This window comes from Sapajus apella, unplaced genomic scaffold (genome assembly GCF_009761245.1).
Source record: "Sapajus apella isolate SASKATOON/1434 unplaced genomic scaffold, GSC_monkey_1.0 scaffold123, whole genome shotgun sequence".
Taxonomy (NCBI): Eukaryota; Metazoa; Chordata; class Mammalia; order Primates; family Cebidae; genus Sapajus; species Sapajus apella.
In genome coordinates, this window is record NW_022437063.1 from 4021864 (window position 1) to 4049836 (window position 27973).

The window sequence follows — 27973 nt, forward strand, 5'->3', positions numbered from 1 at the left end:
AAGTTACCACTCATTGACCACTCACTCACCAGTCACTCACCCACCGCTCACTTACCACTCACTCACCACTGAAACTCACACTCAGTAGTCACCACTCAGTTAACACTCACCACTGACTGACTGACTCACCGACTGACTGACCCGCCCACTTACTGACTCACTGAGTCACCCACCCACCCACTCACCCACGCAGAGTAACTTCCATTCCCGCAGGCTCCATTCGTCGTAATTGACTTATACCGGCGTACAGTTTTTTGTCTTCTATAGTTTACTTGTAGCGTACCTTCTCTGGGTTTAGATAAGTTTAGATACACAAAAACTGACTTTTGTCTTCCATTTGCCCTCAGTATTCAGTACAGTAAAGCTGCACAGGCTTGTGGCCCAGGAGCCACAAGTTGGACCATATTGCCTAGGTGTGCAGTAGGCTTCATTCCGGGTTCGTGTAAGTACGCTCTGTGACATTAACACAATGATGAAATAGACTAATGATACATTTCTCAGCATCTGACTCTGTTAAGCAGGGCATGACTGCATTATCGCACCTTAATGTTGTTATTTTTTCTATATCTGAAAACATTTTGCTGTTTTTTTCTGTCGATATTTTACCGTTATTCACCAGTTCGTTCATTCTTTTTGGGACGGAGCCTTGCTGTGTCACCCAGGCTGGAGTGTGGTGGCGTGATCTCAGCTCACTGCAACCTCTGCCTCCCAGGTTCAAGCAATTCTCTTGCCTCAGCTTCCAGACTACGTGAGATTACAGGCAGCCGCCACAGCTGGCTGATTTTTGTATTTTTAGTAGAGACAGCATTTCATCATGTTGGCCAGGCTGGTCTTGGACTCTTGACCTTAGGTGATCCACCTTCCTTGGCCTCCCAAAATGCTGGGATTATGGGCGTGAGCCACCATCCTGGCCAGTTATTTCTAACTACGGTAAAAATAGACTAAAATCATAGAATGGAAGAAGAAGAGATGGCATCAAGAATCAGATTATAGTGGAATAAACCGTATCTTTTATATGATTCGTGAGTTTTCTTACTGTGTTACCCAAATGATTGCGTTATCTTTCGAAAAGCTATGCAGACAATCTGGAGACACCATTTTTGAAGTCTGTTTTTCTTTTAGCTTTCATTAAACACAGAGAATTTAGAATTTTTTCATTTTTCACTTGTAATGGCAATGAGAGGAAAATTGGCAGAGGAAGACATTTTACCATTATTAAATGAATCAGAAGATGAATGCAGACAGATTCAGAGCAGCTCTCTAGATGCTAATGATGATGGTGAAATCGATCGTATCAGCGAATTCACAAACTGTGTGTCTTCAGTGGAAGATACCTTAGATGAATTTTCTTAAAATCAAGCATCAGTGAGTGAATAGTATTCTAAGGACATGGAGGGAATATGGTTTCTCATCCAGTTAGTCATTCGGCAGGATGGGCTTCATCACACAACATTTTATCACAGGAATGTGGACCGTCACCTTTTAAACAGATATGTGACAGTATTCTTTCATCTTTTATGATGTTTATGGACCAAACTTGATACACTTACTAAATGGATAATTACTACAAGTAATCAAGAGATGACTGGAAGGAAATAGAGGTAGAAATGAAAATAGCCATTGGCTTGGTCATTGTAATTGATGTTCATAAATCTGAAAATGAAAATCCTCTCCATTTATGGAGCACAGAAGATGACTGTCTTCAACAAAATTGTAAGCCATCAGAATGTTCAAAGATACTATGTTTTGACAATGGAAATGTGGGAAAAAGGACTAGAAGTCAATGATGAGCTTAAAACCTATTAGAGATGTATTTGAAATTTAGAATCACAGTTGCATTTCAACAACGTCAGTGCAAGGAGAACCCAAGGCAGTGACAATGAGGGGACCTATCAGAGATGACTTTGGAAGCTGGCATCAGTATTTGCAGATGTGACGCAGGCTCAGCCGTGACAGTTGATGAGCAGTTGTTTGCATTTGAGGGAGGTTGCCCATTGTAGATCCACCATACAATCATACTTTGGAAATATTGCAGATTCACTTCCGCCCTTGAGCAGCACGGGGGCTGGGGCGCCAGCATCTGTATATATATACACACAGAATACAGTCTTAGAGGACTGGGCAGGCTGCCTGGCATGCAGTTTGCCTTAGGTATCAACGATGGAGCCAGCTTTGTTTTTTTGTTTTAACTTTGTATTGGGGTGTTTTTTCATTCTGAACAACAAATAGGAAGAAATCCTGTTTTGTATTTGGGTGAAAAGTTTAGCTTTATCAAGCTATCTCACTGACTTCACAAGGGCCCAAGCTTCACCATGACTGTTTGTTTCTTTGGGGAAATTTCAGTGACTTTCATGGGTAACTAGAGATGGCTACTCTGCTCACACCATTCCAGCTGCTTAGCTACGCCACTAACATCACACGTCTAAGTTTTTAACTTCAGTAATAAGAATTGAATAGTATTCAAGAAGGATTCAAACTGCATTAATATTAAAGAGCTTTTCGGATCCAGAAAGTGCCTGTGAATCCCTTGTGAGTGTAATTTATACAGCACATGTCAATTAGGCAGAAGCCTGTTGTGTGGTGGGCCACCGGTCCACAGAGGCCCCTCCAGGCCGGCTTCAGGAAGTGCCTCTTGCCTTGGCAGTCACATCGCCAGGCCCCCCAGGGGTCCTTGCTGAGAAGTCAGGCTTTCTGTGACTTTGCTGTTCTAAATAGATCTGTGTCCCAAATAGAATGGAAAAATCAATTTAACTACTTATGAAACTTTTCCTTAAGGGTGAATGAATTAGGAGGAAAAGAGGAAGTATCTGTCCATCATAAGTAACTTTATTTCAGGGCTGACTAGGAGAGAAATTGATTTCGGTATGAAGATGAGGCATGGGCCGTTGGTGAAAGCAGAGCGCGTGCGTCCGGAGGCGCGTCACCCAGGGCTGCGGGGTGTAGCGCTTTGTGCTTCTGGAACCCAGTGGGGAATGAGCCGCAGGAGCTGTAGCAGCAGGAAAATGGCGTTGAACAGGAGCCAGAGACTTCCGCAGGTGTCGGCGCAGAAGAATTATGAAGGAGGAGAGAGCTAATTGCAATTAATGTAATTATGAGGAGAGAAATGTCCTCCGAAGGGAGCAGCTCACCCCACTTTTGGCTGGTGCTCCCCTCCCAGCCTCCCCGTGGCACCCTTCTCGGTGTAATTAATGAGCCGCCTCCCCCACTGGGAAGCCAGGAGGTGGTGGAGCTGGACTAGAGGCTGCCCGGCCGTCCTAGCTGGGGGCAGAAAGCAACCTTGCGTTTTTTCCCCGCGTGATAGACCTTTGCAATATCTCTACTTTTATAAGAACGGATTTAAAACCCAAGGCAGAGAAAGAAATTGTGTTTTAGCTGAGGCTTTAAATGTTCAACCTTGAAGGCTGTAAGCACAGAGTAATGGCGTGTGCTGCTGGTTGGCCAGCACTGGAGCAGTGGGCTGTGCTTGGAAAGGGGAATAAACTCCTCCCATCTCCTGCTTGTATATTCCGACTGGCCTGCCTGTCTGTCTCCCATTTACTGTGTGTGATCCAGCGGCTTTTAGTGTATTCACAGAATTGTGCAGCAGTTGCCACACTTGTATTCTAAGGCATTTCAGGAGACCAAGATGAAACCCTGTTCTCCTCAGTGGCCACGTTATCGCCTTTCCTCAGCCTGTGCCACTGTTTGTGGTTCATCGGCGTGGATTTGCCTGTTCTGATGTTTCACGTTGTGTGCTCACAGCATCCTGTGGCATGTGGCCTTTTTGGATTGACTTCTTTCAGTTACCATATGTTTTTGAGGTTTGCCGTGTTGTAGCACGCATCAGTACTACAATTCCTTTTATGGCCAAATAATATTTCATCTAGACCACGTCTTGTTTATGCATTTGTCAGTGGATGAACATTTGGGTTGTTTCCATTCCTGGCCGCTATGAACAGTGCTGCTGTAAGCATTTAGTATAGTTTTTATGTGGACATGATTTTATTTCTCTTGGGATATACCTAGGAGTGGAATTGCAGGTTCACATGGAAATGTTGTGTTTTATCTTTTGAAGAACTGCCAGACTGTTTTCCAGAGTGCCTTCTCCATTTACCTGTTTTCCAGAGTGCCTACTCCGTTTCCAATCCCATTAGCCAAGGATGAGGGTTTTGTTGCTCTGCATCCCTGTCAGCACTTACTGTTGTTGGTCTTTTATATTTTAGCCATCCTACTGGGTATAAAGTGGTAGCTTGTGGTTTTGGTGTGTATTTCCTGGATGATTACGAATGTGCTTATTTTTGTCTTTTTTTTTCTTCATTGGCAATTACATTTGATACTGATTGGATTCATTTAAGAATCTTTAAATTTCGTTTACTAGCATTAAATTCTATGCACTCCATTTTTCTAAAAATAAAACTTTTCATTCCATGCTCTTTGATCTATTATATCTTTAGTGAAATTGGTCTCAAATTTTATACAATAAAGATACTGTTTTATTGTTATTACTTTTTTTTTTGTTGTTGGTTAGAGGAAAAAAGAATTCTTAAAGATGAGTGTGAAAATTAGATTTACTTTCTAATTCATAAAAGCTGAAAGTTGAAAGTGTTGATGATTTTTCTTTTTAAGATAGATAATTAAATATGTATAGATTACCTCAATTTCTGTCATCTTGTGCCTGAGAGATTAAAGGAAAATTTGGAAATAAGAGGCAACCCCTTCAAACTTTGCAACTTCATGCTTCTAGCAACTGAGCCACTTCCAAATCTGTAGTTTGGTCATGACCGTAGTTCTTAAAAGTCAAAATGGAATCCTTATCTTCTGGTCTCCTTGGATTTTCAGTTCATTTCCACAAACTTTTGAAAGACTACTTATACTGATAGGCGTTTGAAATGCCAGATTGTATAAGACGTGATCTTTGCTCTTAGGCAGTTAAAATTTCAGGAGGGATAGATGGCAATTTACTGTGTTTATTTATTCATTCATTCATCAGTTATTACTGGGAGCGGTAGAAACAGAGGTGATGGAAATTACAAGGACTGTGTGATGGTTGTGGTGGAGGCGACAGCTGAAAGCTGACATTTATCACGTTGTTTCGGAAGCTTTTAAAGAACTTTCCTTGTTATTATGTCTCACTAATTCATGAAGTTGATGCTGTTATTACCCCTGTTTTACAAATCAGCGCATTGAGTCATCAAGAGATGGACTAACTTGATGAAGGCCACAGAGCGGCGGAGGGTCTGAGCCAGGGTCCTAACCCAGACTGTGGCTGTGCTGACAGCTGGGCAGGTGTGACCAGCCAGCTGACGTCAGAAGCCCCAGGCTGTCCGGCTGTGTCTAAGGGTCTGCATTTGCCTCCCAGCTTCGGAGCTCTCCAGCCTTTCCTCTGTGGGCCTGTGCAGGAGCAGGGCTGCCCTGGTCACCCTCTGTGAGGGCACGCGCTTCGCTGATGGAATGCCCCTTGCATCATGTCGTCCTTGGGTTTGGTGGTATGATCCTTCCCCAGCGGAGGCGTCGAGGCACCAAGAAGGAAATACTCATCCGTGGCCCACAGCTGAGAATTAGTTGCAGTGAGCCTCATCCTGCTGACTAGTATTTTGTAGCCTTTCCTTTAGAGCTTACCTTTCTACTCAATACTGCAGAACTGGGACCCCAGGTACTTTAGAATGATTTTTATCCACAGCTGAAGCAGCAGTGGCATTCGGTGTAATTCTCACTCTGGTTGGAAGAAGAGTGTTTTTAGGAGCCCTGTGAGTCTGCAGTGTTAGCTCTTACCGCTTTGCCCTTAAAGGTGTGTATACACAGCTTCCCAAAGGGAGGGAGTGGTGTACTGTTGCTACCAGCTCACTCCACGTAGGTTCGTTTTCTCTCCTGGACGCGCCATTGTAAGCTCGTTCACTGTAGGAGCTGCTGGCCTGGTCCAGCCAGTGTGGCAGCACCCGCTTGGGCCTGTGTAGCTGAACTGAACCATGCTCCCGTCCTTGGCTGCACAAATGATGCGATGAGGAAGAGAGCTGGCAGGCACACGCCGAGGCTTCTCCCACCAGGCTGAGAGATTGTGGGAGAATGGTGCCCCTGACGAGCAGAGGCCTCGGTGTCCCCTACTCCCCCTGTTCCTTAGGAGGCTGGTGGGTGTCAGTGACTCCTCTTGTCTGAAGAGCGGCACTGGCCTCAGAAGCAAATAGAGGCCTGATCCAGCCAGCCAGATGGAGAGTAGATACAGCTGGAAGAGCCAAGGGCAGAGGGTGCCGCCTCACTGCCTCGTCCCCAGAAGCACTGAGAAGGTGCACAAGACGGGCCTCTGGGACAGCGCTTGCGTGAGTCCCACGGCTGTGCAGGCCCGCGGGCTCCCGTTGGTGACTGAGTTTCCCAGGCAGTTTTCATTTGCAGGTGAGTCTTTCATTCGTTCAGTCTGCATCTTCAGCTGCTTGCTCAGCAAGTCTGTGCCACCAGGAATGAGCCTGCGGCCCCTCCTCTAGGGTGGTACTCAGACCAGTGTGCTTGCTGCATTGGGAAGTGCGTTCGGAGCAAATCTCTAGAGGTTTCTGTGCAACCTGATAACACCTCCTCCTACTTTTATGCTGGCTTGTTATGTCCCAGTAGGTTTTAGAGATTTAAGCCGTGCCTGCCTTCCGGGACGTTTTGTGGCACAGACCACTTGTATGAGCATTTTCAGTGGCCTGAATATTGATCCGTGGCCTTCTCTGGGAGGAGCAAGTCTTCATCATAGAATTTGAGGCCAAGGGGTCTTTCGAGACCGTCACATCCACCCTCCCCAGGCCGCTCCTTGTTATGTGATGAGGTAAAAGAGCTGTGCGCTTTTTCTGGGTCTCTGTAGAGTGACATGAGTCACGATAAAGAAATGCTACTAGGTCCCCAGTTTGAAGGGGGAAAGTGTTTGCTGTGTCACACCCTAAATCACCCACTTTTTCTGGCTTTTGTTGTTTTGACATGGCTTTGGATTCTTCTCCGTCTTTCTGTCTGGACCCAGATGTGTGAACTTGAACGGCTGAGGCTGCTTGAAGTCAGTGGTCGCCCGATATAGTCACCGTTCCTAGTTAAAAAGGCCCAGGCCGCCGGGGCTCAGTGACTCCCTGTGCATTGCAGGTGGACGGCGGGGCCTCGGAAGCCCTGCAGTCCCCTGCTGTCATCCTACAGGTGGGGCAGTAAGGGCCTAGAACCTGCCGGTCCTGCTGGAGGGCCGCCTCCTCCAGGCCCTCTGTCTCTGTTGCACTTACTTCAAGAGCTGTGGAAGCCCACAGGCTGCTGCTCGTGCCTGTCCGGGTTGCGTTCCTCTGTGTGGCATGTCCTGGCTTTCTTCTTCCACTGACTGCCCTTGCAAGTGGATCCCTCCCTCCTCCGTCCCTCCCTCCCTCCCTCCCTCCCTCTTCCCCCGTCACCCTTTTGCCAGGAGTGGGAGGTAGGCAGAGACAAGTGCCCGAGGAACCTGGCTGGAGGTCATGAGGACTGCCTGGCCCCCATATCAGCCTGTTCGGTAGTCTGCCTGTTCTTTGTGGGGATTCTGGGGCCACCTTTCCATTCTGTTGCTAACTTTAGGGACCTGTTTATTTAGCTCCTTCTCATCAAGAGAGATTCAGAAAAATTGCCAGGGCTTTTGAATCCTGCTCTCATCTGATAAACTCGCCTTTTAATGCCAGCTGTGAATGAGAGATGCTCTTTGTACACTGGCATAAATGAGGTGCTCTGAGCTGCGATGGGTTGTCTAGGAAACATGCCTTTGGAGGGCCGCGAGGGCGGAGGGCTGGTGTGTTAGAGGTGAACCAGAGAGATTTACAAAACAAAGCAGATAAAAACAAACCTGCATATCTTCAAATAAAACATTTTAGGTGAAAGAGAGAAAACAAGAAATCAACGCGCCTTACGCAGGAAAGATTTTCATTTTCATTTTCACTCTTAAATTGACAAGATGGCATCCAGACCTCTCTCCCGTGTTTACTTCTACTCCAGAGCAAGACTTTGTTAAAGAAACAGTAGTAGGGCCGGGCGCGGTGGCTCACGCCAGTAATCCCAGCACTTTGGGAGGCCGAGGCGGGTGGATCACGAGGTCAAGAGATCGAGACCATCCTGGTCACCATGGTGAAACCCCGTCTCTACTAAAAATATAAAAAAAAACATCAGCTGGGCATGGTGGCGCGTGCCTGTAATCCCAGCTACTCAGGAGGCTGGGGCAGGAGAATTGCCTGAACCCAGGAGGCGGAGGTTGCGGTGAGCCGAGATCGCGCCATTGCATTCCAGCCTGGGTAACAAGAGCGAAGCCCCCTCAAAAAAAAAAAAAAAAAAAAAAAGAAACAGTAGTAGAGTTTCTCATGAACTGTTCAGTACTCACCAGTGAAGAGTCATTTTTATACATGGTCATGCCTTTGTAGGCAAGAGTCCACATTCTTGGCAATGCCCTTTGAGATCTCCCCACGTGCTGGGCGTCCATGGGACAGAGTCTCCTCCACCCAAAGCCTTGGTCGCAGTCATGAGCTTTGCTCATCCCTCCACAGTGTGTTTTTTTCTGTTTTTTCTCTTGAGACAGAGTCTTGCTGTGTCACCAGGCTGGAGTGCAGTGGCACGATCTTGGCTCACTGCAACCTCCACTTCCTGGGTTCAAGCAGTTCTCCTGCCTCAGCCTCCCAAGAAGCTGGGACTACAGACACGCGCCACCATGCCCAGCTAATTTTTTTTGTATTTTTAGTAGAGGCGGGGTTTCACCATGTTGACCAGGATGGTCTTGATCTCCTGACCTCGTGATCTGTCTGCCTCGGCCCCCCAAAGTGCTGGAATTACAAACGTGAGCTACCGTGCCCGGCCTCCACAGTGCATTTCTAACTCCGGGTGTGTATTAGTTGATAACTGTGTGTCTCAGGAACTGGTCTCCATGTGTTCTGTGGTGATGGTTTGTGCTCAGCTTGGTTTGGGGAATCTTTGATGCAGCACAGAGGCCATCTCTCCTCTTTGGTCTTTGTCCCTGTGGGGCAGAAGCTGTAATTTCTCCAGAAGAAAGAAATAGTAGTTGCTGAAATGGAGCCTGCTCCTTGTGCTAAGAGGTCCCATGAGACGGTGAAGACCGTTCCTTTCTCCTGCAGAATCGATTTCATCTTTCAAGCACGGCCAAAGAGAAACATGCGGATACACATTACGGAAGTCAGAAGATCACCAGAGAGGCCTGTCACACACATTTGCCTCATGGAGATTGAACCTGTGTGCCCGGCCAGCAAAAACAGTGGGTTCGAGAGAGACACAGGCAGATCAGCCTGCTTCCAGGCTCGGGAGTTCCATGTCCACCTTTCGCTCGGGAGCAGAAGCCCTGCAGGAGGCGAGAGAGGGGCGCCCCGAGCCTGGGATTCCCTGGCCCCATCGACCTTCACACCCCAGTGAGAGTTATTGGCAGATAAAGCATATCTTTTAAGTGAGGGTCACTCATGTCATCGGATACTGGGAAGAAATGACAGCCTGACCCAATGAGGGAGCAGAAAATTTGGGGCTCCTAAAAGCGTCTTTGTTCCAGAGACTGACTGTGCCTCTTTTTTCTTCACTTCCATTTTTGAGTCCTGTCTTCACAACTCACCCTGAAAGAAGATGCAACACCAGGGTCAGCTCGAATACCTGGAGCCACCATGAACATGACGATAGCAGGTCACACGCATGTCGTTCAGGGAATCAGAGGCTGTGAGGGCCAGAGGGAACCTGGGGGTCATCTGAGTCATCCTCTCCATTCTCAGGCTGGGAAGCCGATGCCAGAGAAAGAAGTCGGTTTTCTGAGGCCCCATCTGTGACGGAGCTGAGCCTGGCCCTGCCCCCGTCTCTGCTCGGATGCACCCCTCCAGCCCTGCCTCCTGCTGCAGTGGTTGTAGGGGGCCTTGAGGACGGCATGGCCTGCTTTAAATGTTTCCATGTAGATCTGGAGTGTGTCTGTCTGGCAGTTACTCGTTTGGTGATAGAGCAAATGGATGCTTCAGACGGAAGCATCTGAATTGGTCTCTTGTTAGCAAGTTGACACCATTTCATCCGTCTGCTGAACAGGTATCTCTGCACTCAGGGATCCTTTATTCTTTTGGTGGGGAGAGAGAAAATACAAAATTAAAGTGTGTGTAGTAAGTTAGATGCTGGCAAGCACTAAGAAGAAAGAGCTGAGAAAGGAAAAGAAAGTGTTGCCGCCTTTAATCCTGGCTCAGCAAGGCCTCCCTGCCTGGGTCAGCAGTGACAGGGAGTGGTGAGCACGCCCCATTCGCAAGGGTGGGCAAGTGAGTGCAGAGACTTCCTGGGGCCCTGAGGCCCGAACCGAGGCTCATGGGGCTGGAGCAGGCTGAGCAGGGGAGGGCCGTGCTCGTCACCTGAGCAGCAGTGACCCCATGGGACCTGGAGGCCAGTGGAGTGACATTGGTTAACGTGGGTTAACGTGGCCTCTCTTGAAAAGGGTTGCCTTGGGAACGCAGTGAGACTAGGTTGTAGGGAGAAGCTGGTGGACCTCAGGAGACCAGTTAGGTTATGGTGCCAATCCAGGTGGGGGTGATTGGTGGTGGCTTGCAGCAAGAGGGTGGTAGTGGTTGGATTTGACTCTGGTTTGAGAGTTAAGCCGATGAAAAGCTTGCTCATGAATCAGAGGGTAGTTAAGATGGATGGCTCTAAGGCTTCTGCCTGGCTGGCAGGGAGGTTAGAGTAGCCATTCCTGAGTGGCTGGTGGGAGAGGTTCCTGGTTTGGAAGGATGGCAGGAGCTTAGTCTTGGATGGGTGCTGTTTGTGTGGTCTGTTGGACATCCTCATCATTCGACACTCTTGTGTCAAAACACCACTGGTCTTTACATTGTCCTCCCAGGAAGTCGTTGATTTCTGCCCCTGTTTTGAGGTCCTTGTGTCTGCTGCGAAGTGCTGGACTGTCCTGTAGGGCTGATGGCGGGGTGGAAGTGTTATGACGCTGGCTCCCACTTTCCTGCCCGAGGTCAGAGCCAGCTATCACCTCGGAGCTTCCTGTTCTTCCTTTCTGGTGTGGACATGGTGATGTCGCATCAGGAAGTTGCAAGGAGCAATGGGAGGACGGTGGCGGTAGCTTTCACAGATTGAGTTATTCACGGTAGATGCGTGTGAACGACAGATCAGTGTGAAGGTGAATCTGAAGAGGGAGAGAGCGTGCCTTTTACGGACACTTGCATATTCTGGATGGATGTGTGCACGGAGAGCTGGGACAATACAAAGCCGCACTCCACACCTCTGCAGTTCGGTTTTATTTTTCTCCAGTTTACCGGTGTGGTTTTAATTCTGTTCCTTTTCTCCAGAGAAATTCCTTGCAGATATCTCTCTCTCACACGTTCCTTGTAAATGTCCGGGATATGTGTTAATCCTGAGATGCATGTGTGAGCCTGCATCCATCAAAGTGTGTGTGTGTGTGTGTGTGTGTGTGTCCCCATACGTGTTTGGGGGCAGAAACAGAATCAGCCCAGCACTTCTGGAGCTGTCGGCGGTTTCTGTAGGTAGCATTGGGCCTACCCACCCTTTGCTTCTCTGCCGAAGACTCTCCACCTGCAAAATAGAGACAGCCCTTGCAGCTCTTCTCTCGGGGAGGTTAATGATTGAGTAGATGTATAGTGCCGGGAAGCCTTTGAAGTAAAATCACAAAGTACGTGTGTGTTATTATTGTGGCTCTAATGGTATTTATATTTAAATCATTACTATTGCAATAATAATATACTGGTTTGCCAATAAAACACAAACCACTTTAGAAGAGTGTTCTAAAATGGTAGCATTTTCTGAGGCTGGGCAGCAGTGTCTAATTTTGGGCCTTCACAATCGGTTTCCCGATTCATGTATTATGCATTTTCAAAGAATAATCAAGAGCACGCAGGATTGCCCGGGGCAGTGAGTACTGAAAAATGTACGGTTGGACCAGTTGTACCAAGAATGACCGGTCGTCTGCGCGGACATGGCTGTATTTCACACCAGGCAGGGAACATCATGGCAGCTAGAGCCGTCTTGGGTCCCTCAGAGCTGGGCTTGGTGATTGTGCGCCATCAAGGCTGAGCACCTTGTGTCACCTGTCCAGTTACAGCGAGGCGTAAAGTGGACGACTGTCTCAGTCATGACTGATGGATTTTTTTCTTTCAGACCCATGCAAAATTCATAAACCTGATTTATAACCAGTGGAATTTGTGCTGCTTGAAGCAGAAGACACAAATGCGGAGCTTTGTTTTGTAGGAAATGTCTTTAAGGTGCCCTGATGACTTTTGACCCTGAGCATGTCCAGGTGATGGCACCATGGGCTCTGCATGAGGGGGCGATGAGGAAGCAGGTGCACCTCGTCTCCCTGCACCTTGCAGGAAGTTCCATGTAGCTTATTGGAGATGGACCATTGATCACATTAAGAGCAGAAGTCACAGAGGAGGCTGTTTGTTACTAGTTTGGTAAATAAGATGTGTGCTGTTGAGCCCCCCAGCGCAGTGCATGTGGGTGGATGTCCACAGGGGACATACTGTGGCCTTGTCATTCCTGTGGACCCTGTCCCTCCTCACCATGAACTTGTCGTTCCTGTGGACTCTGTCCCTCCTCACCGTGGCCTTGGCATCCTGTGGACCGTGTCCCTCCTCACCGTGGCCTTGGCGTCCTGTGGACCCTTTCCCTCCTCACCGTGGCCTTGGTGTTCTCTGGACCCTGCCCCTCCTCACCGTGGCCTTGGCGTCCTGTGGACCCTGCCCCTCCTCACCGTGGCCTTGGCGTCCTGTGGGCCCTGCCCCTCCTCACCGTGGCCTTGGCGTCCTCTGGTCCCTGCCCCTCCTCACCGTGGCCTCGGCGTCCTCTGGACCCTGTCCCTCCTCACCGTGGCCTTGGCGTTCTGTGGACCCTGTCCCTCCTCACCATCATTTTCGGCTCCTGTGTGTGCTGCTTGTCCTCCTCTGCCTGGGCTGTTGGTTCTCTCGAGCTTTCTTCTTGGCCCTGCCCGCTTTTCATCCTGTATTCTCTACTCTTGCATGCTAGTGGCTTCATTACACTGTGTACTTAAAAGTCCGCAAGTGGCTTTTAGTAGGTTTATGAGCCTCCTGAAATGATGCCAAATGTTATATCTCTGTATGTTTTTCTGGGGAAAAGAGACATTGTTTTTATCAGTTTTGGACGTGGGTGCTGGCCTGCAAGGTTAAGACCTGGTGTTCTCAAATGTCAGCTTTCTAGCCCAGAGCTGTGTCCTGAGCTTCACTCCTTTGTATCTACCTCCCTCCTTGCCAGCACCTTGAAGGAGCTGGTGCCACGGAGTCTGGTGTTGGAGCAGAGGCAGCACACTCTCTCATACCTGCTGCCTTGGCCATGTTCTTTGTGCATCTACCCAGTCTGCCGAAACCTGAGGGCCCCTGGGTTCTCTCTTAGTCTCTCAACATTGTTGGTGGCAGATCTGACTGTGTCCCCAGCCACCCTCTCCCTCTGTCCTCCATGTCAGGACCACCCTATTATCTCCCGCCTCTGGCCTTCCTCTTGCCACATTGCATGGTTGGCCTTTCATCAGGTCTGACCTGATGGTGGTGGTGTCTTTGTCTTAGCAGCTGAGGTCTGTGACCTTGACCATGTGGTTAAGAGTTTGCCAGGTGTCTTCACTGTAAAGTTACTCTTTTCCCCTCGCTTCCCATTCTGCACTCTATGGAAGGAAGTCACTGTGCCGCCCGCACTTAAGGGGTGGGGTTATACTTGACTTCCTTGAGGGGAGAGTGTGTACTACATTATTTGGAATTTTCCTGCATGGGAGGCTTGTCTGTTCTCCACATTTGTTAATGTATCCAGTTATTTGTATCAATATGGATTTTTAAATGCTTTCTACTTTGAGTTGTAGTCAGATATTACATTATATGTTTTTGCTCAGATTGTTTCAGCTTGGCCATGGGGAGCTCTTTCAGCTGGCTCCTGAGTCCCTGGACACCATCTGTGTGTGTGTGTGGCCATTTCTCCAAGGATCCCTCATTCCTTTTATTGGTGGATTGTATTAAAACCACGATCTGTATGCCTGGTATGTTCCTTATCAATTATCTTTTAAAGAAATTATAAATAATGCCTTTCATCTTTATCTTCATTTTTATAATATCCTTTTTTTTTTGTTTTGTTTTGTTTCCATTTCTTTGTGTAGGTCTGTATTTCTACTTGGCCTTAAATGTGATTTCTTTTGCCTGAAGAACTTTAACATTTTTTGTAGTATAGCTTTAGTTTGTCTGGAAAAAAATTTCACTTTGTTTTTGAAACATATTTTTACTGGGTGCAGAATTCTGGGTTGCCAGTTTTCCCCCAGTCCTTTACCACTGTCATTCCATTGTCTCTGCGTCCTGCATAATTTCTGATTTGAAGTCTGCCGTCATTATCATCTTTGGTCCATGGCTTAGGAACTGGTAGAATCCTGTCGACGTTAGCCAGTTCTAGTATTAACATTGACTGAATATTTACCTGTATCAGGTTCTTTGTTCCGCTTAGCTGTGCATGTGTGTGATTCTCCCGACACCCTTAAGAGGGAAGGAGGTGATAGTTTTCAGTTGATAAGTGAGGAGCTGAGAGTTGAGCAGGTTAACTGATTTGTTCAAGGCATGTAACTAGAAGATAGCAGAGTTACGATTGTCTGATGCCGGAGACAATCTGCATCTTAACCACTGTTTATTGAATTCATTCCTTCAGAAAGTTGAGGATCAGGTCAGGGTCATGCTAATGTAGTTAAAGTGCTGTTACCACAATAGAAAGTCCGTAGGCGCTAGAGTCAGACAGACAGGTCTCAGCTCCACTCCCTCTCTGCTTCTTGCAGCATGTGTGACTTTGAACATGTCCTTTCCCTTGATGAGAGTGTGTGTTCACCTCCAAAATAGGTGAGAGCACTTCCCTGCTATTTGTTTCAGATCAGGATTAAGAAACGTGATGCATGTATGTGAGTGCTGCAGTCAACACTGGCAAGTTTTTCTTGGTTGGGATGTGCTCACTCATCTGCTGAATTAATGAATTGGATTTTGGCAGGTCAGATACTACACTGATTTCCTTGCTCAAGGCTGAGAGCTGTGGGCATAGCACACTCGAGCACCATGCCTCACGTTCCAGCCCCTCTGATTGGCTTCTTCTCCTGGGCTTATCTTTCCAAAGCACAGCCCTCATGTCACGGTGTCTGTGGCTCCATGCTCTGGGTGGAGAGCAGGAGCTGAGGACGCTGAGCTGAGTGAAGTGGAGGATGGGACAAAACCTGACAGCCACCGAATGTGGCTCAGCACCAGCATGTGTTCAGCTGACAGATTTGGACCAGAGTGAACTGGGTCATCTACCCATTAGGGATCTAATTGAAAATAATACTGTGCAATTTAATACAGTGATTTCTTACCTTTTTTTTTTTTTTAGCCTAAATTAGGAAAATGCTTCAAAATGTTACATGCAAGTGAAGTGGAAATAATTGAATCCCAGCAAAGGATAAATGGATTGTACTGGAATATCCAAGGAGGAATTTCTGATCAGCTTAGGGAGTGAAGGGGTTACCCTTCTGTTATTTTACTGAACCACAAAATGTTATTTTTAACCCATGTCAGGAGCAATTAAACTGACTGATGGTTAAGGAAATTTAATAGTTGAATAATAAGATGCGGCTCTTGACAGCTGTTTTTTCTCATTCTGGAAGTGTATTTCCTGAGTCTAGTAACCGCGGTCGGGACAGGCTGTCGCCGTGCTGTCGGGTCATCACATGGTGGTAATGTTGTGTTCAGCCTAGTGTTACATGGTATGTGACTTATAAAAAAATTAAAATACCAATTATGTATGTGTGATTTATTATTGAAGTGGTTTGTTAATTTTGATTTACTCAAAGCAGGGTTAATTAGTACATATCGATATATTTGATTAAAAGTACACTAATGATGAATAAGAAAGGCCAAACAAAATAAATTGTTTTCCAGTCACCCTGAATGGTTTTGAAATTTTAGCAGTCTTTCATGTTTGTGTAGAAAGGCGGCCTCACCCTGACCGGAGGTGTTCGCTGTGATTGGCAGCTGCTTAGCACAGGTACCGGTGGAGGCTGTGTTTGCGTTTTCAAAACAACCTGTGCTACTCCCTTGACACGTGGCTTGCGTTTTTTTTTTTTTTTTTTTTTTAAATGGCAGTATTTGTCTTTATGAACCATTTCTTTGTTCCAGTAGATTAACATATTAAAATTCTTTCTCTTAGAAATAAGCAGACGTGTTAGTTACAAAGTAGTAAACATAAATGACTAATAAACTGAAAAAACCGTCCAACTTCACAGGTAATGAAAATGCAAATGCAACCAATAATGCAGTTCTGTTTTTGTCTGTCAGATCATCACAAATTAAAAAGAATACTCAGTGCCTTTCGGGTGAGGTGAAGTTGACACTCTTCCAATCTTTTGCTGTGAAACAACCATTCTGGAAAGCAGTTTGCTGGCTGCTGAGCAGCCCGGTGCCTCCCTGTCCTGAGGACGTAGATGGTGATGTGGTGGAGGCCGAGTGCGGGGCTCACTGTGGAGGCAAATGTTTGCACGAGCTGAGGCTCGAACCAGAAGTTTAAAGCCATTGGGTGCATTGATTTCTGTGTCACCGTACACACAATTTCATCAAAACCCTTTTCAGTGTGTGAAAGTGATCAGGGTATAAAAACAATGGGACATAAAACTTCCTATTTAGTCTCAATTCTGGGTTATGGAAAACATGTGTGTGTGAATGTTAGGGGCCGAATCGTGTCCCCAGAATTCATCAGCTGAAGTCGTAACCCTGCTACACAGAAGCTGTTTGGAGAGAGGGTCTTTCAAGAGGTGATGAAGGTCAAGTGAGGCCGTGAGGGCGCCCTGATCCACTGGGTCTGATGTCCTAGTAAGAAGAGGAGACCAGGACAGGGCACACACACGGTCACCGTGAGAGGACACAGGGAGAGGACGGCATCTGCAGGCTCTGGAGAGAGGCCTCCGGAAAAACCAGCCCTGCCGCCACCCTGGCCTCGGACCTCAGGCCTCCAGAACTGCGGAGAGGGAGACTGCTGCTGCTGAAGCCACCCTGTCTGTGGGAGTTTATTACAGCACCCCAGGCTGACTAACGGTGAAACTAAACCAGGGTGTTACTTTTGTCTGGCTAGTACATTTATGGATCATTTAATTTTGTTTTTAAAACTTTTCTGTATTTTCCAAATTACTCACAAGAATCACGTATTATAATAAAGTATAATTGGGAAGTTTCCTTCCTTGTCTGTATAGAGAGCCTTAGAATAAGCAGACGGAGGCCCCTTCCTCTTCGGGGATCATCCTGGTCAGCTCTAAGGTGAAGGCGTTGTGCTGGGACGCGTAGTCCCCTGCCCAGCCCTAAAGTTGTGTGCTTCTTGTGTGGCATGGGCGGAAGCCTGTGTGCCTTGTGGTCCTGTCTGTGGGGCGTGTTCCCTTCAGCGTGGCAGTGGTGGTGCACTCAGGCCACTGTGAGATGGCTGAGGGGTGTGAGTGAGGAGGTGCTAGGGGCTTTAGGTGAGGCACTTCCTCTCTCTTTCAGATGGAGGCTGAGCTTATAAAGCAGCATGGACTGCTGAGACCGGTTTTCAGGGATTTGCATTTGTTGTTATTTGTTACTGTTATTTGCTGTTTAGGCTGGGACAGGATCCAACATGAACTAAGGAGAAGAGTGTGTGGGAGTTGGGCAGTTAAGAAACAAGGAACCCAGGGGAACGCTGGGCTGCAGCCAGCCTGGGCAGTGCTGGGCAGGGACCGTGGCAGGTGCCTGAAGGCTGGTACGTGGAAGCCTTGCCGAGGCACTTAGGCCTTCCTCTGAAGACGGTGGGGAGCCTCTGGAGTCCTTTTGTTTAGAGAGGGAAGCAGCCTCCACCTTGCAGCCAGCTGATGTGTCATTCCAGGCATCAGGGTGATGGGCCAAGGGATCCCATGAAAGCACCCCTCTTCACCTGGGCATGCGGCTGTTTAGAAGTAAAACAGAGGTCTGACAGAGGGAGGCTGGAGTAGTGCCGTCTCAGTCTCTTCCCACACTGCTGTAAGGAGTACCTCCTGAGACTAGGTGATTATAAAGGAAAGAGATTGGATGAACTCACAGTTCTGCAGCTTAACAGGAGGCGTGGCTGGGCGGCCTCAGGAAACTTAAAATCATGGTGGAAGGCTAAGGGAAAGCAGGGACCTTCTTTACAAGGCAGCAGGAGAGAGTGAGTGCCAGCAGGGGAAAGGCCGGATGCTTATAGAACCATCACATCACGTGAGAACTCACAATCACAATAACAGCATGGGGGAAACTGCACCCCCCGCCCCTGTGGGGAGCCCCCACCCATTCAACTGCCTCCCTCCCTCATCAACGTGGGGATGACAGTTTGAGGTGAGATTTGGGTGAGGGCACAGAACCAAAGCATATCAAGTGCCTTGACTGCCAATCAGCAGATGGGTTGGAACTGGGTTGGGCTCCCAGAATGAGGACAGCATGGGCCAGCTGAGCTGAGTGGGGCCTTCCAGTGCAGGGGATGCCTTCGTGTGCAGGCAAGAGGTGAGGCTGTGCCTGGGCTGCTTATGTGAGGAAGCGGCTCACACCTCTTGCCGCCACCCAGCACCCTGTTCAGGGGAGGGACGGCCATCGCACAGTGAGGCACGGAACACACGTTTCTATCAATAGTGGATAGATCCATTTACAGTCGATGGAGGATGGACTGGAGCTGGGGCATCAGAGACAGGAGGAACAGGATGGACCCCCTAACTGGTGGTGGAATAACCCCCCCAGAGTGCCCTGCATCTCCTGCATTCGGTGGGAGCTGGGGGAGTACTGGGACAGGCCGGGGGGGTCCTAGAGGAGGGTGCAACCTGGATGGAGTTTCTGCAGGAGCAGTTACGGTCTTGGGTGTGGCTCTCATCAGTGAGCCCCGAGAACTTGGCCTAAGGATTGTCCATTTCTTCCATGTTTCTACACGGCACTCTTCTTGGGTGGCTCTGACTTCCTGGGAGTTCTGTAGAACCAGGGAGGTTTATTGATCAGGTCCATTTGGTTCTCTGTTGGGTTCCCTTTGTGGTTTGAGGTGCAAGCTGGCTGCCTATTCTGAGGGGCTGTGCAAACCTTGTGACCCTGCTCCTTCTTAGTGTCTCCCTGTGGCTGTGGTCCCAAGGCAGCCTGCCTCCTCTCTGCCCTGCGGCTGCTCAGCCATCAGTCGTTACATGGGGATGGGGTGGGGGGCTGGGCATGTGCATGTGGACAGGCCCCCACCTTTCCACCTGGGCATCTCTCTCACTGTTGGCGAGCTGGGACTTCTGGCCAGTTCCTCCTGTTCACATGTGTGATGCAGCTAATCCTCCAGCCCCTGTGTTCACTCAGCCAGCCTCCGGGTCTGCTTGGCACAGGGGTGAGCTCTTCATGCATAAGTGTTTTGTAGCAGGGCCTCTCTAGCCCTGTGCCCATCGTTGGGACTCTCCCCCAGCTGCTGGAACAGTTTTCTGTGTTCCAAAGAAGACAGCAGGCTTTGCTTCTTTTGAAAAGTTGCTGTTCGGCCTTTGCCTTACCCGTAGACTTCCTGGATTGGAGGGAGTTACCATTTCTCTCTAGAAAGGAGAATCACTCTGTTCACTTTGAATGTGCCCCCGCCTCTGCGTAGACCTGCGGTTCCTGAAACAGAGCTGCGGCCTTCTCATTGTCTGAGTACTTTGACGAAATACGTGGAGCCAGAATATGTTTTCACGATGCCGCGTAGCACGGCCGTTCTTCCAACCACCTGTGAAGCGGGTGGCTTTCCTTTAAATTAAGTATAAAATGAAACGGACATTGGCTGTGGCTCTCTGAGGCAGCTTCAATGATGAGAATGTGCCCCTGACAGCTGGGCCAGACAGCGTTTCTTGTGGGCTTTCGCATTTCTGGACGAGGAACTGTGGGGCTTTGGGATCTTGCCCTGTGTTTTCCAGCACACCCAACAAAAAACTAAAACCAAAGCAACCCCTAAATGATGAGACTGATGCATGATGAGCCTGTGAAGAGTCTGTGGTGTGGGGCTGGCGTGAGGGTGGCACAGGGAAGGGACACGCGCACGTTGGGACTTGCCTGGACCCAGCCGTGGAGCCAGATGTGCAGTGTTGTGAACGGTGGGTCCTAACGCCGAGTCGCAGGTTGGCTGGCGGGGCCAGCTGCAGGTGGCATCAGACACAGGGTGTGGGCGTGGCTGCCGCAGCGGGCAGCACTGCTGTCTCTCCGTGAGCCTTGGCCCTCTGCGTCTGTGCTGTGATTTTTGTGGTCCTGGGTTTGAGAGGCCTGCTGGAGGTCAGGCAGTCTGTTTGCCGCCACACTGGACACAGACACACCCCAGGAGGGAAAGGCCTATTTCCTGACCCCTTGTGCCAGGGGCCTCTCTGTCCCCTCCCCGTCCTTCGGCTCAGTTCTGGTGACCGAGATTGCCATGGACCTCTGATTCACTCTGATTCTGCATCGTCAGAGCCGGCCAAGCCCCGCCACGCCTCCCGGCTTTCTGAGCAGCCTGGCGCCTGCCAGTTCACTCTTGTCGGTAGTTCTTCCGGTGGCTGATAGTCAGCCTGAACTTGGCTCTTCCAGATTGCACTCTTTCTAATGACCTGCCATCAGCATTTGCTTTTTTGACATTTACTGGGCTTCTTGGCCCGCGGAACTGACTTGTTTCACTTAGCCTTTTTAGCACTGCTCCAGACGCCTCGGAAAGCCGCCTTGAGTTTTGTCCACAGCTCCTTTGGAATTTTTCTGACCCAAACATGCATCAGCTAAGAGGGCTGGTTCCTTGGAGTGGGGGGTGGTGCCAAAGACTAACGTGATTTTCGCTTGGGTCCCTGGGGGCAGAGGAATCACAGAGTGGGCCTGACCACTAGTGGTGGGCAGGAAAAGGGTATGAATCTTTTCCGTTACCTCCAGTTTAACTAAGTGCTTTTTACCTTCCTCATACAGGAATCTCGTTATTGGTGCATTTTTCACGGTCTTTGGTGCTGGCCTGTTGTATGGTGTCATATCAGACATTATGTAGGAGGTACAGCATTGAAACCATCCTATTTTTGGAGACGGAATTTTTTGTCTGTTGCCCAGGCTGGAGTGCAGTGATGTGATCTGGGCTCACTGCAATCTCCGACTCCTGGGTTCAAGCGATTCTCCTGCCTCAGCCTCCCAAGTACCTGGGATTACAGGCGCCTGCCACCACAGCTAGCTAGTTTTTGTATTTTTAGAGGAGACGGGGTTTCACCATGTTGGCCAGGCTGATCTCCAACTCCTGACCGCAAGTGATCCGCTGGCCTCGGTCTTGGCCTCCCAGTGTGCTGAGATTACAGGCGTGAGCTGCCATGCTCAGCCTCTTGGCATCTTTTGGCTCTTTGGTTTAGGGGTCATGTCCCTGTCCAGGCAGTCTGTTCTGCCACTACCACACGGGCATAGCTGAGGACAGAAGATACCCAGTCCATAGCTAAGAGTACACATCTTCTCAGAGACAAGAAGCAAAATCCTGTATCTGGGACTCCTAGTGTGAAGAGAATTCCATACTGTTCATGAAAGATGCACAAATCTTTGAAGCCTGATTTTGAGGCTTAAACCCTTCATTTTCTTGGTAATTAGTGTTAGTCAGTGATAATTTGCTTTTTATCCTAGGCAGCTTTTGTGTTGAACTCTAATTTCTTATTTATTTATTTATTTATTTTTGAGATGGAGTCTCACTGTTGCCCAGGCTGGATTGCCGTGGCAGAATCTCGGCTTACTACAACCTCCATCTCCTGGGTTCAAGCAATTCTCCTGCCTCAGCCTCCCAAGTATCTGGGACTACAGGCGTGTGCTACCACGCCCAGTGAATTTTTGTATTTTTAGTAGAGATGTGGTTTCACCCTGTTGGCCAGGATGGTCTCGATCTTTTGGCTCGAGATCCACCTGCCTTGGCCTCCCAAGGTGCTGGTATTATAGGTGTGAGCCACTGTGTCTGGCCTGAACTCCAATTTCTAGACTGTTTTGAGTAAACAGAGATATTCATTGTATATTAAGGCAACCTTGTTTTATAAAAATATCAGTTAAGAACTTTGGAAAATATGGCAAATGATGTGAAGAATTACCCACCTTCCTTCTATATTTGCTCTCAGATTCAGTTTGATTAATTGCTGTAGATTCACACCCAAGTTCTGTGGCAGCTCAAAGACACCAGCACCCTTGCCTACCGTGTGCTGCGGTGTCACTTTGTATTCATGTTACATGTAGCTTTTCAGGTGACCCCAGACATTTCCGAGACCGTCCTTAGAGTGTGTATCCACGTGAAACAAGTACAGAAATTTCAGCAAATGATCGTGTGGTTTTAGCCAGGTTTTCAGATTTCTGTATGGCTTGCATCATTTCGTGCCTGCAGCCCTGGGTTTGCGTTTTGTAATTCCCACGTGAACATGGCGGAAAAATAGCTCGAAGTCCATTTCTTCCGGGAATTTGTTTGATAGGGACCAGGATTTGAACCTGGCATTTCCATTCAGTGGCCTTTTTCCTCACTCCAGGACAGGGGTACCAATGGCTCTGTCAGGGTTTGAAAGGGACTCTGAGAGTGCACAGAGGGAGGGGGACTGGGTCAGTGGTGTGAGGGCAGCACAGTGGATGGCGTCACCAGCATCGGGGATGCGTGTGGGAGCCCTGGGGAATTGAGTGTGCCTGAGTGCGTAATTTGTTTTTTTGAGACAGTGTCTTGCTCTCTTGCCCAGGCTGGAGAGCAAGGGTGCGATCTTGGCTGACTGCAACCTCCTGCTCCTGGGTTGAAGTGATTCTTCTGCCTCAGCTTCACAAGTAGCTGGGACTACAGATGCATGCCACCTCGCCTGGCTAATTTATTTATTTTCAGTAGAGGTGGGGCTTCGCCATATTGGCCAGGCTGGTCTTGAACTCCTGACCTCGTGATACACCCGCCTTGGCCTCCCAAAGTGTTAGGTTTGCAGGTCTGAGCCATTGCACCGGCCCTGAGTGTGTATTTTGACAGATGTATCCAGATGTTGTGAGTTGGATTGCTTGGTTTCCTGCATGTTTTCAGAAAGTCACTGCAGGTTCCTGCAGATTTCGTCAGTGGCAGGTGAACACACACATCACAGGCCTCTGGCAAGTCCCTGAGTGGGGCTGACTGTGGCAGGCCTCTGGCCTTGAGGGAGTGTGCTGTCTGGGAGGAGAAGCGAGTGTCTCTAAGATCCTAGCCAGGGAGAGCTGGCTTCTGCCAGGGATCATTACTTGCTGCCCCTCCTGCTCTGCATGGCGTTAGCTGGGAACCATCTGAATCAAAAATGGATTTAAGGAACAGTCACAAACATGTGGAAAACAGCTAAACATTACCAGAAAATAAAGAATGTGAATTAGATCTCACTGTAATGAGATATTTTACCTTCCCAATGAGCAGAGCAGAAAAGCAGGTCATGGAGCTGCTAAGTGATCAGTGAGGAGGATGATCTTAGGCCCTGCTGTCTGTAAAATACATTCGCAACACTTCTTTCAAGTATTTTACCAACACCTCTCAATAAAATATTCTACTCTTTCACCTGACAGGTTCACTTGAGATGTTTTTCTTAAGGAAATCTCTCTCAATGCAGACCACATACTTTATTTAGAAAAGAGTATTATTTGGGCATTCTTTATTATAACAGTAAGATATTTGAAATGGTACCAGCATCCCAAAGCAGGGGTGTGGCTGGCTGTGTAACATTCTATTCTGAAAGATCAAACAGATAAAATGAAGCAGGAATTAGAGGCCAAGATGGATGAACAGAAAAATCATCACCAGCAACAAGTTCAGAGTATCATTAAAGAACACCAGGTATCTATGCAGAGGACTGAGAAGGCATTGAAAGATCAAATTAATCAACTGGAGCTTCTCTTGAAGGAAAAGGATGAGCATCTGAAAGAGCATCAGGCTCATGTAGAAAATTTAGAGGCAGATATTAAAAGGACTGAAGGTGAACTCCAGCAGGCATCTGCTAAGCTGGTTGGTTTTCAGTCTTACCGAAGTACCACACATGAGCAGACAAAAGCCTATGAGAACGAGTTGGCCCAATTGCAGCAGAAGTTGTTGGATGTGGAAGCAGAACGAATTCTTCTTACCAAACAGGTAGCTGAAGTTGAAACACAAAAGAAAGATGTTTGTACTGAGAAAGGAGCATCAGCAAGAATCGGAAATACTAAAGAAAGAATATGAACAAGAAAGGGAAGAGAAAGTCAAACAAGAGCAGGAAGATCTTGAACTGAAGCACAATTCCACATTAAAACAGCTGATGAGGGAGTTTAATACTCAGCTGGCACAAAAGGAACAAGAGCTGGAAATGACCATAAAAGAAACTATCAGTAAGGCCCAGGAGGTGGAGGCTGAACTTTTAGAAAGCCATCAAGAAGAGACAAATCAGTTACTTAAAAAAATTGCTGAGAAAGATGATGATCTAAAACGAACAGCCAAAACATATGAAGAAATTCTTGATGCTCGTGAAGAAGAGATGACTGCCAAAGTAATGGACCTGCAGACTCAACTTGAGGCGCTGCAGAAGAAATATCAGCAAAAGCTAGAGCAGAAGGAGAACCCTGGCAATGAAAATGAAACAATTATGGAGCTACAGACACAGCTAGCACAGAAGACCACTTTAATCAGTGATTGGAAATTGAAAGAGCAGGAGTTCCGAGAACAGATTCACAATTTAGAAGACCGTTTGAAGAAATATGAAAAGAATGTATATGCAACAACTGTGGGGACACCTTACAAAGGTGGAAATTTGTATCATACTGATGTATCACTCTTTGGAGAACCTACCGAGTTTGAGTATTTGCGAAAAGTGCTTTTTGAGTATATGATGGGTCGTGAGACTAAGACCATGGCAAAAGTTATAACCACTGTACTGAAATTCCCTGATGATCAGACTCAGAAAATTTTGGAAAGAGAAGATGCTCGGCTAATGTCATGGCTTCGATCTTCATCTTGAAGAAGAGCGCCGCTGGGCGACTGCTGCTTGGAAACTGTCCACACTTCCTACTCTGAGAGTGAGGTTGTGATTCAGGGCCCCTCATGTAGCCAAAAGACCAGGAGAAATCTGGCCCGCAGATATGTTGCAGATGCCTTTAAAATAGATTTTATCAGTGGAGAAATGGTGATTGATTTTTCTTCAGTTTTCTCTTGGGAAGAGTTTTTTGTTGTTTAAAAGAAATTTTGAATGACTTAACCTGCTTTTATGGGCTTACATAATATTCCTTTCTTCCATTCTTTTTAAAGAACTGCTTACCTTTCCTATTTATTTTTAGGGTGATTTTTTAAAAAGACTTGTGCAATACATTTTGAGGTAAAACTTAGTGGTTTTTTTTCTGATAAATTACAGCATTTAATTGACTATTTTATTCAGGTTGATTTGTTGAATATTTGCTAAAGACCTGTCCTTTAAGCTAAAAAGCAAACCTAAAAAAAAAAAAAAAAAGAAATGGTGCCAGCATCCCAAAGCAGGGGTGTGGCTGGCTGTGTAGACGGGGAAATTGCAGTTCTTTGGATGATCATGCAGCATCCTGAGGGATGGCTTCAAAGAGCATGTTATGAAGTGGGAGATCCCTATTACAAACGTCAGATTCAGCAGGACACACATTTGTATTTACAGCGCAACTGTAGTCATATAAAAGCTGAACAAAACCTCTGCACAGAAATAAATTGGAATAAAATTATAGCAACAGATATCCTGATTGTGTTTTACACGATGTATCTGTGGCTAATTTCCCTCTTTGTTTAGTATTGTGAGTTCCTAAAATGTTTTTTGTGGCAATGACTTAAAAAAATTTCGTTGTTGTTGTTGAGACAGAGCTTCACTCTTGCTGTTCAGGCTGGAGTGCAGTGGTGTGATCTCAGCTCACCATCTCCACCTCCTGGGTTCAAGCAATTCTCTTGCCTCAGCTTCCCGAGTAGCTGGAATTATAGACATGCGCCACTGAGGCCGGCTAGTTTTGTGTTTTTAGTAGAGACGGGGTTTCCCCATATTGGCCGCTGGTCTTGAACTCCTGACCTCGTGATCCACCCACTTCGGCCTCCGAAAGTGTTGGGATTAGTTGTGAGCCACCACACCTGGCTGATAATGACTTTTAAAAAATCAGTGCCTCATTGTCTTACCCCATGGTGTCTTGGACATGCTGTATAGCCCCTGCCTGGGCCACCCAGTGCCCATCACACTGCCTGTCCTGGGTCCTGCAGTGCCCAAAGCTGGGAAGGCCCAGGGAGCCTTCAGAGAGCTCAGGCCTCCATGACTGTGTGGAGTTCTGCGTTCTCCCAGCCAAGTTTATTGTCTCGGAATGGAGCAGGCACTGACTCCTGTGCCTTCCCCAGCTCCCAGTGAGCTCTACACATACTGTTCAGGAAAGGAGAAGCCTTAGCAAGTTTAAAACCCAAGACACAGGCTATGTTGGAAGCCTGAGAAGGTCCGGGTCTTCCTTTCTTTTCATCCTTGAATCAACGTGCACAGGGCACTTTACCAACCATAATATCGGGGCCTTCTCTGGGCCCAGGTGCCACTCCGGGCATGGCATGGGGCCTTTGGGCTGAGCAGACCCTTCTGCATTCTGGGGCCATGCACTTCCCCTCTGGGCCTCCAAGCTGCGTGTTGGGGAGGACACAGTGGGGTGTTGCCATATGCGAGCTTCTCCAGCCTTTGCCTCAGCAGTGGGGAGGCAGGCGCGGGAGCAGGGCATGGGCCTGGGCCCACAGGAGACACCTGTTATCTGAAGGCTCTCAGGAGCTGGCTTGCCACTGTTCCTTCCTTGTGCTCTGATCTTGGGTCCAGCAGGAGTCATGCATGTTTCCGTGGAGTGCTGAGATGTTCACTTGTGATGACAGAGCGCCAGGACCTGAGTATGGGCAATGCGCTGCCTGTTGATGTGAGAGTTGGGCTCCTGCCCCTGCTTGGCTGCCAGCGGCGGCATCCGTTTGATTTTCTGGCAGGTGTACAGTGATTGGCGGTGCACTTGGTTGGAGCCTTGGTTCTGCACGGCTCTGTACAGGGAGGCTGGCGGTTCGAAACACATTTCTTTGTGTGAAGCCCCCTTAGGGCAGGAGTGGAGAACAAGCAGGGCTGTTTGCAAATTACACAGGTATCCGTCACTTAGGAAGATGTTTATTTGTGGGGCTGTTCTGCAGTCATGCCTTTTGAGTGCCTCCTGGGCGTGCAGAGGCCCCTCTGGTGCTCCTCGGCTGCAGAAGACCTACAGAGCACGCAGGCTTCGCCACCAGGACGGCCTGAGAAGCTGGGCAGGAAGGGCCCTCTTTGTGAAAGGTGGGTCCATGTGTTCTTTCAGTGGATCCTGTTTCTCTTTGTTGAGAAACTGAAGAGCCTTACAATTGGTTAAATTTCTTCAAGCAGAAGCATATTGAAAAACATCCTGAAAGGAAGCAGTCTGTTTGCTTTGGCTTCGTGCCATAATACATGGAAACTTTGTAGGTACTTGTCCAGATTTGGTTTTGATACAGTAGCCTCATATCCTTCTGCGATTGTGTCCATCCAGCTGGGATAGTTACAATGCAAGCAGTTTTTAACCTGACTTTTAAGGTCCATTTTCTGGGTGTAATGGACAAGGAGGAATGTGTTGAAATGTATCAATTCCAGATGGAAGGCCCAGCAGGGGCGCTGAGGGCTGAGGAGCTGAGTTTCCAACCCGACTCTTGGCAAGGTCCTGCCCTGTGAGTGGCCACAGCCAGCCTTTCACACAGGCTTCTTAGAATTGCGACAGAGGCCACAGCCACCAGCCTTGCTTGGTCTTCACGCATGAAACCCAACACTGGGCACTGGGGAACCGCACGTCCGCTCTTGCTGTGAGTGGTGGGGCTCCCAGCTGGGACGTAAGCAGCACCAAAATGGGAGCAGAACTTTGGAGCAGCACATTGGGGTGATTTATTGAAGACCAAGGATTGAAGAGGAAAGGGACTTAGGCTTTCGTAAGTGGCTCAGCCAAAGCCATCCTACTGGAGCCGTCAGTGAGAGCTGGATTGTCTGTTAGAGTGGCAAGCTCTTCCAGTCAGCCAGCACTTTTAGATGTCAGCTACCTCATCTGAACAGCAGAGGAACCTGTGGTGT

The 27973-nt window shown here is 48.1% G+C and overlaps 1 protein-coding gene and 1 long non-coding RNA gene across 8 annotated transcripts in view; one reads left to right on the forward strand and one right to left on the reverse strand.

Annotated features, from left to right (window-relative positions):
- TBC1D22A (TBC1 domain family member 22A) overlaps positions 1 to 27973 on the forward strand; it is a 384809-nt gene that overhangs the window by 143222 nt on the left and 213614 nt on the right. The window lies entirely within an intron of this gene.
- Positions 5771 to 27428, reverse strand: LOC116538915. The gene is made up of 3 exons (XR_004263840.1): positions 27345 to 27428; positions 12046 to 12048; positions 5771 to 5781 (listed from the first exon to the last, which is right to left on the reverse strand). It is a non-coding gene; the product is annotated as an uncharacterized LOC116538915 (long non-coding RNA).